The sequence below is a fragment of the Pinus tabuliformis genome, chromosome X, assembly GCF_031772625.1.
Source record: "Pinus tabuliformis cultivar Carrire ecotype Pingquan chromosome X, CPIR1, whole genome shotgun sequence".
NCBI classification, from domain to species: domain Eukaryota; kingdom Viridiplantae; phylum Streptophyta; class Pinopsida; order Pinales; family Pinaceae; genus Pinus; species Pinus tabuliformis.
Window position 1 is genome coordinate 1,022,272,450 of NC_142308.1, and position 8,959 is coordinate 1,022,281,408.

Genomic DNA, 8,959 nt, shown 5'->3' on the forward strand with positions numbered 1-8,959 from the left:
GACCCTCAACTAACACAACCACATTAATAAAGTGGCCACAATATGCCCATTGGCATTATTTTCTACTTACTAGCACAACCATGTTAATAAAATAGTTGAAATACACTCATTGACATCATTTTCCACTTTTGCTTATCACTTTCGACTTAAGCTTATCACAAATATTAAAAGGTGGAAAATAACACCTATCAAAATATTTCTCACTTTATTAGTTTCTCACTTTATTAGTATAACTGTGTAATTAAATTAAATGGTTATACACATCCACAGGTATCAATCTATAATAAGTATCAAAACAATTACTTCATAATACATTTCATGTTGCTAAAATTAGAAAAAAAACATAAAAAAAAACTAAATTATAACTGTATTTTAACTTATTAATTAATTTTAAATTATTATTAATTATAAAAAAATTATGAGTCAAACATATATATGTTAAAAAAAACATGAAACAAACTTTTTGACCATGGAGGTTTTTCATTAGTAAATAGTTTTTGTTACAATACCATTACTTATCAATACCACATGCCTAAAAAACCATAAGTGACTTCATATGACACAAATTCATATCAATTTTTTTTAAATTAATCAATTTAATTAAAAAAATAAAAAAAACAACTACTTTAAAAATAAATCTTAACCATTAATTTATGTATTCTATTATGAATATTTTAAAATATTTCCATCGATGTTAAAGGAATAGTCTAACTTATAAATGGAATGACTTTTTTTAATCCGGCTTGAAATTATATTGCCGGATTCTCATGAAAAATACTATTTCATCTATAATTTACTATACATTTAATTATATAAAAATTATAACACTACATAATATTGTCATATAAAAAAACAACTTATTCCATAACTAAATATAATACAACCAAATCTATATATTATTAAGGCTTTGTGTACCATGTCACTAATTTACGTAGATGACAATTTTCTTGTAGGAATTCCCTATTTTTTTTCTTCAAAAAGTCAGAACGCTGGAGAGTTTGAAGCATTTTTTATGGTGGAAACAGATTCAACACTATCAAAAACCCCTAAAGCACCAAAAATTCTGAAATTTGACAACTGTAACTCAAATTTTCCAAAATTTCTAACCAATTTTATCATAATCTTCCCAAAATTTTGATATTTTCGAAATTAATTTATAGATATTTTTAATACTAACCGCCAAAAACATTGATATCACACACTAAAAATAGAGACAAAACTGGAACGTCACTCACAGCGAGTCACAAGCATATTAACTAACTCAACAATGAGATGGGGTCTCCGAATTTGTCTATGTAGGTCGTGAATTGCGGGTAAACTCACCGTCGTGTCTGAATTTGTTTCTGCATGTCATGGATTACGGGTAGTCTTATTCAAACCCACCGTCCGAGGTATACTCCTGTCACGGTCAACATCACCAGTGCGCACCAGGTCTTGGGTTCGATACTTCTTGTGGGGACACGATGAACAAAGAAAGTGTGCAAACTCCAAGTTAGTAACTGCCAGATAACTGTACGATTACCTAGATCTTGTGACCTAATCCCAACGGCATCCAAACGCCGCTGTAACAAGTCTGGACTTTCGTTAATGAGAGCAGAGAATTTAATTAATGCAGGCACAAATAAGAAAAGTATTACACGACACCCATGGCGCGCCTCGGGCAAGAATCTGCTTAGCGGGAGCTGTATGCTGTCCGCATATTATTAAAATAATAATAATATTATTGAGTTACAACGATGTTACTGTATCCGGTATCTTACTATGGGGACCGTTGGAGTTCCCAAGCCTCCACAGATCATGGCACACGAATCCAACGATAACTTAGAGTGACCGTTGTCATGATTTCCCTTGCTATTTAGTTCATGGCGATAAGTATATTTTTCTTGCTTTCATCTCGCACCAGGGAGAGAGGCTTATTCGTCCACAGTGCTCCTGCTGCTGCCTGATTTCTTCGTCTCAGCTGTGCAGAGTTTTGATTGACAGATAGGTATACATTGTATATTGGGCAGAAATGGGTGGAAGGGGGGTGGGGGTATATTCATACTTGGTGGCAATTGTGGTCTGGATTGGCATTGCCCGTTCGGCCAGCGGTTTCAACATCACAACATTCTTCTGGAAGCATACAGAGTTCACTACATTCAACAGTCTGTTAACGGCGACGAATGTTGCGGGGGAGATCAATAACCGGAGCTCTCTGACGATCTTGGCTCTCTCAAATGCCCAGCTGGAACCTTATATTTCGAGCTTCAATGGAAACCTGCCGACGCAGGAGGTTTCTGATGTGTTGCGCTACCATGTGCTTCTTGAATATATGGACTGGGAGCGCCTCAAAACGATGCCTGCCGCGGGTACTCTGGTGACAACGCTGTACCAGACGACCGGGCGGGCGCCCAACAACACGGGTGCTGTGAACATAACTACGGGCGGTAACGGGCAGGTCCGGATAGGCATGCCAGTGGCGGGTGCAGGCTACAATGCCACGATCGATGGCCTCGTCGATAAGTTTCCTTACACGATCAGCATTGTCAGGATCAGTGATATGATCTTCCCCTATGGCTTTGATCTCTCCGGCTCCCCGGCGCCCACCCCTGCCAGTATCAATGTCACAGACGTTCTCGTAAAGGCCATGAATTTCAACTTCTTGGTTTCTTTGATGGAGGCCTCCGGGGTCGTGTCGGAGTTCGATTCCGAGGAAGCAGGTGCCGGAATCACTATCTTTGCTCCCTCGGATGACGCTTTCTCGGCCCTGAAACCTGACACTCTGCAAGGTCTCACAGCCGAGAAGAAGGCCGTGATTCTTAAGTACCATGTGCTGCTTTCTTACTACCCGCTTGGATCGTTGCAAACCATTGTGAACCCCGTTCAGCCAACCCTGGCGACCCAGGCCATGGGCGCTGGGAGCTACACACTCAATATTACGCGAATGGACGGCATGGTGGCGGTTAATACTGGGATTGTGCAGGCGCCTGTGACGCAAACAGTGTTTGATCAAAAACCCCTCTCAATATTTGGAGTGCCCAAAGTATTACTTCCGATAGAAATCTTTGGTACGAAATCCCCTGCTCCTTCCCCTTCGCCTTCTCCCGCTTCGGCCCCTATTTTCCCCGTTTCCCCTTTACTATCTCCGGTCCCCGTCCCCGTGTCGCCCTCGGTCCCGGTCCCGGTCCCCATTTCCACAGTTTCCCCTTTGTCTTCGCCGGTCTCAGCCCCCATTCGCCCTGTTTCCCCTTTACCTTCGCCGGACTCAGCCCCCCTTCGCCCTGTTTCCCCTTTGCCTTCGCCGGTCTCAGCCCCCATTCGCCCTGTTTCCCCTTTGCCTTCGCCGGTCTCAACCCCTGTTTCCCCCGTTTCTTCATCGACTTCACCATTGTCTTCTCCGGTTTCTGCCCCGTTTTCCCCTTACCCAGTGAAGAATTCTTCTGTATCCCCAACTCCAGCTCGCTCCCTGTCAACTGCTCCGGCTTATTCCCCAGTTATCGCATATTCCCCATCAAATATTCCACTCCCGCCAATTTTAGCCCCAGCATTACCCCCATCAATATCCTCTCCTCCTACACCCACAATGCAAGGCGGACCAGTGGGTAATGCACCGTCCCCATCTCCTTCGCCCTTTGCTCTAACTACAGCAAAAATCTCCAATGGAGCTCTGGCAACTCCGGCAGCTGTGACCTTCGGCAGAGCGGTTTTGGGTTTTGCTTGTGTCGTGGTCATCAATTTACTAGTTGCGGAGGTTTGATTTTGTTACTTTGGTTCGTCAGATTCTGTACATTGATTTCAATTAGGTAGTGGTTTGATTTGTTTATTATCAATCTTGGCAAATGCTAATCCAATCCGGATACCTAATTGTATTATAATAAGAATAGCAACTGTGTAGCTATCAACCTAATGAGGATACCTATAAACAATGCGATTCAGAGTGCAAGCTGTATTGATCATTTCTTGACAGAAATTCATACTAGAAATTGGATTCCTACTATCATCACGTTGCCTTTATTTAGCCTGTTTGCCTTCCATGATTATACCGATGTATTTTTTGAAAAAAATTGAGAAGCCAGAACTTAGTTTTTCAGAGGTTTTCAGATCTATTGTTTCTTGTACAATATGTATTTTAATATTATTCAATGTGAAACATACCCGTGGAAACACAATTGTATTATAATAAAGATGGTAATTGTGAATCTGGCCATCAACGTCATCGATTCAGATTGGAAGAAGCTGCATTGATCATTTATTGACAGAAATCTGTACTGAAAATTGGATTCCTATCATCATAAGCTTGCCTTTATTTAGTGTGTTTGTCTTCATTGATTGTACGATAAATTTTTGATTAAGACTGTGAAGCTAAACTTTGTGACATAAAGATGTTGTTCCCAATTTCAGAGTGTTCCAGCTTCAAAGGCGCTGTGATGCCATTTTGGATTAGTAAAAACTAGCGACTTTTTCCTTGTCTAGTTTTACCTTCAACATCTTTTATCTTTTCTGCTGTGTTGCAATAGCCATAAAAAATAATGTTACTTTTAGACTTTTTGTCATTTGTCTCTTTGATGCCCTGTGATTTTGGATGAAGAGAACTTTAGTATGCAAATGGATATTGATCTACACACTGCAGTTAAGTTGCACACATGGTATGCAAATTGTGTAGCAGAAAGAAAAAATCACTTATCTAATGGCAAGCGAATGTTCTTTTAGGCTAGTTATGTCGTAACCTTTTTTCCTGCACTTGGCCTAATCAACTTTCAGTAGGACCATTGTTTCTAAATTTACAAAAAAGAAAGAATAAGCGAGTGGAGGATGATAAGAGTTTTTGGTAGCACATTTGTTTGGTGAGTCTAGAACTTCTAGTCATGTCATGGTTCTTTTTAATACTTGGCAAAATTAACTTTCAATTTAACCCTTCTCTTCAAATTTACTAAAAAGAAATATAAGATATGTGTAGGATGAATGAATTTGGAGGCACATTTCTTGACTGAATGTAGAACTTCTTGTCATGTCATGCCATGCTTTTTCATTCTGAAATTGGCCAAATTAACTCGGTATGGCCATTATCTTCAACTAAACAAAAGAGAAAGAAAAAGTGAGTGGGGGATGATGCATTTCTTTGGTGAATGTAGAACCTTTTGCTATTGATTGACAAGAGCAAATGAGAAAAAATGTTTATGAGGAGGGAGGGGGGAGCTAAGCAGGTGCCAATTTATGAACAGTTGGAGAACTAGTTCTGAAAGGCGTTCCAAACAAATTGGAAATGCCAGATACTTTGTTCAATTGCATTTTATTTCTTTTGTAAAAGCCCAGATGAATTTTCTTCATTAAGTGAACATCTCTGAAATGCTATATGCCAAGGCATCTTACTGCAATATGCAGTAAACGTATGAACACTTGAATGTCGGTTCTGGTGTGTTCCAATCAAATGGGAAATGCCAGATATCCTATGCATGCCTCCTTATTCAATTGGATTATATTTTCTTCTGTAAAATACCAAGTGAATTTTTTTCGTTCACTGAATATAAAATTATCTTTTACAGTACAAAGCAATGTGCAGTAAATGATTTATGCACAGTGGGAAGCAAGTTCTGATTTGTCTTACAAACAGATCGGAAATGCTAGATATCATATGCTGGTGTCCTCGTTCAATGGGATTGTTTTGTTAATAATTTGTTGTTAATTTCTTCCTGTAAAAACCAAAATGTGTTTTCTTCTTCATTCAGTGAAAATATGAAATTATATAACAAGCAAAATGTTATCTGGTAAAATTGTGCAGCAAATGATTTTTGAACAGTTGGAGGCAGGTACCAATGGGAAATGCCAGATATCACATCCTAATTAGATTATATTTTCTTCTTTAAAAACCCAATTGAATTTTTACCCAAGTGAATTTCTTCATTCAGTGAATATCAAGTTATCTTCTACGAAGCAAACGTAATATGGTAAGGCATCTCATTGCAGGCACGTGTTCCAAACAAATGGGAAATGCCAGATATCCTATGCATGTCTGCTTGTTAGTTGGACTATATTTTCTTCTTTAGAAACCCAAGTGAATTCCTTCATTCAGTGAATATCAAGGTATCTTCTACGAAGCAAATGTTATATGGTAAGGCATTTCATTGCAGGCACGTTGTGTTCCAAACAAATGGGAAATGCCAGATATCCTATGCACGGCTGCTTGCTAATTGGATTATATTTTCTTCTTTAAAAACCCTAGTGAACTTTTACCCAGGTGAATTTTCTTCATTCAGTGAATATGAAGTTATCTTCTACAAAGCACATGTTATATAATAATATATGGTAAGACATCTCATTGAAGGCACTGAACTGTTGGAGAACTAGTTCTGAAATGCGTTCCAAACAAATTGGAAATGCCAGATACCTTGTTCAATTGCATTTTATTTCTTCTGTAAAAGCCCAGATGAATTTTCTTCATTAAGTGAACATCTCTGAAACTATGTTGTACGAAGAAAATGCTATATGCCAAGGCATCTTACTGCAATATGCAGTAAATGTATGAACACTTGAAGGGCGGTTCTGGTGTGTTCCAATCAAATGGGAAATGCTAGATATCCTGTGCATGCCTCCTTATTCAATTGGATTATATTTTCTTCTGTAAAATACCAAGTGAAATTTTTCGTTCACTGAATATAAAATTATCTTTTACAGTACAAAGCAATGTGCGGTAAATGATTTATGCACAGTGGGAAGCAAGTTCTGATTTGTCTTCGAAACAGATCGGAATGCTAGATAACATATGCTTGTGTCCTTGTTCAATGGGATTGCTTTTTTAATAATTTATTGTTAATTTCTTTCTGTAAAAACCAAAATGTGTTTTCTTCTTCATTCAGTGAAAATATGAAATTATATAACAAGCAAAATGTTATCTGGTAAAAGTGTGCAGCAAATGATTTTTGAACAGTTGGAGGCAGGTACCAATGGGAAATGCCAGATATCATATCCTAATTAGATTATATTTTCTTCTTTAAAAACCCAATTGAATTTCTTCATTCAGTGAATATCAAGTTATCTTCTACGAAGCAAACGTAATATGGTAAGGCATCTCATTGCAGGCACGTTGTTCCAAACAAATGGGAAATGCCAGATATCCTATGCATGTCTGCTTGTTAGTTGGACTGTATTTTCTTCTTTAAAAACCCAAGTGAATTTCTTCATTCAGTGAATATCAAGGTTTCTTCTACGAAGCAGATGTTATATGGTAAGGCATCTCATTGCAGGCACGTTGTCCAAACAAATGGGAAATGCCAGATATCCTATGCACGGCTACTTGCTAATTGGATTATATTTTCTTCTTTAAAAACCCTAGTGAACTTTTACCCAGGTGAATTTTCTTCATTCAGTGAATATGAAGTTACCTTCTCCAAAGCACAAGTTATATATGGTAAGACATCTCATTGAAGGCACGTTGCGTTCCAAACGAATGGGAAATGCCAGATATCCTATGCATGTTTACTTGTTACTTGGTATATTTTCTTTTTTAAAAACCCAAGTGAATTTTCTTCATTCATTAAATAGGAAGATATCTTCTACAAAGCAAATGTTATATGGTAAGACATCTCATTGCAGGCAGGTTGTGTTCCATACAAGTGGGAAATGCCAGATATCCTTGCATGTCTGCTTGTTAATTGGATTATATTTTCTTCTTTAAAAACTTTAGAAACCCAAGTGAATTTTTACCCAGGTAAATTTTCGTCATTCAGTGAATATGAAGTTATCTTCTACAAAGCAAATGTTATATCGTAAGACATCTGATTACAGGCACGTTGTGTTCCAAACAAATGGGAAATGCCAGATATCCTATGCAAGTCTGCTTGTCAATTGGATTATATTTTCTTCTCTAAAACCCCAAGTGGATTTTCTTCATTCAGTTAATATGAAGTTATCTTTTACAAAGCAAAGGTTATATGGTAAGACATCTCATTGCAGTGTCCAATAAATGGTTTATGAAACTGTTGGAGGCAGGTTGTGTTGTTCCAAACAAATGGGAAATTTGATATCCTGTGCATGTCTTCTTGACATTTTGTTCAATTGGATAATGTTTTTTCTGTAGAAAACCCAAATGAATGCTTCATTCAAGGAATCTCTCTGAAATTATCTTCCTCAAAGCAAATGTTATATGGTGAGACATTTCATTGCGCTGTGTGCAGCAAGTTATTTATGAATTGTTGGAGGCAGGTTCTGATTTGTGTCCATTTTTATATAATTTTTTCTTTATGTATCAAATGAATATTGTGTCAGAGTATAGGTAAATTTAACCAGATTTGCGTTCCAAATAAGTAAGGACAGTTGGGACTTCAACTGGTTTGTATGGTTGTTTGGCACAGTGATATTTCAGTATTTGAGTGAATACTCCCAGACATCTCTTGGAGGATTTGGGTGAATAAAGGCACCGCCCTAAACATTTTTGCCATAACATTTGTTGTTAGATCACTTTGAGCTTTTCTTACATTGTCCTGATAAACAGGTCCTACCTTACAAGACCTCTATAAATGCTGTTTTCCACCATTAAACTCTGCAAAACAACAAGACAGCACATATTTTTGTCACAGTGAATGCCTGTAAAGTTGTTTCCTACACAAGCCATAGAAATGAAGCGTCACAGTTTTGTTCAAAGGCAGCCAGATATGTTCAAGCATTAGTAACATCTTATTAGGATGTATCATGTTTATGGTTGCTTGGTGCAGTAACAGTTCAGTATTTGAGAAAATACCCCTAAAGACACCTCTATCACTTCATTTACCAGCGATAAAAAAATACCCAAGGAAAGAAAGGCTCCCAATGTTGTAGGACCCGAGGCCCAACCAAGACCTCTGTGCTTATTTTACTCACTTTATCTGCATGCAGCTTCAGAACTCTGCATGATTAGACAAGACTTCACTTGGGTTATTAACTCATTTTAAAGTCACAGTCAACACCTCTTCAATTATCACCGCACTTAACATAGAAAAAAAGTATC

At 37.8% G+C, this 8,959-nt stretch overlaps 1 pseudogene; it reads left to right on the forward strand.

Annotated features, from left to right (window-relative positions):
• Positions 1-1,725: 1,725 nt before the first annotated feature.
• LOC149143213 (fasciclin-like arabinogalactan protein 4 pseudogene) lies at positions 1,726-3,976 on the forward strand (annotated as a pseudogene).
• Positions 3,977-8,959: the final 4,983 nt, after the last annotated feature.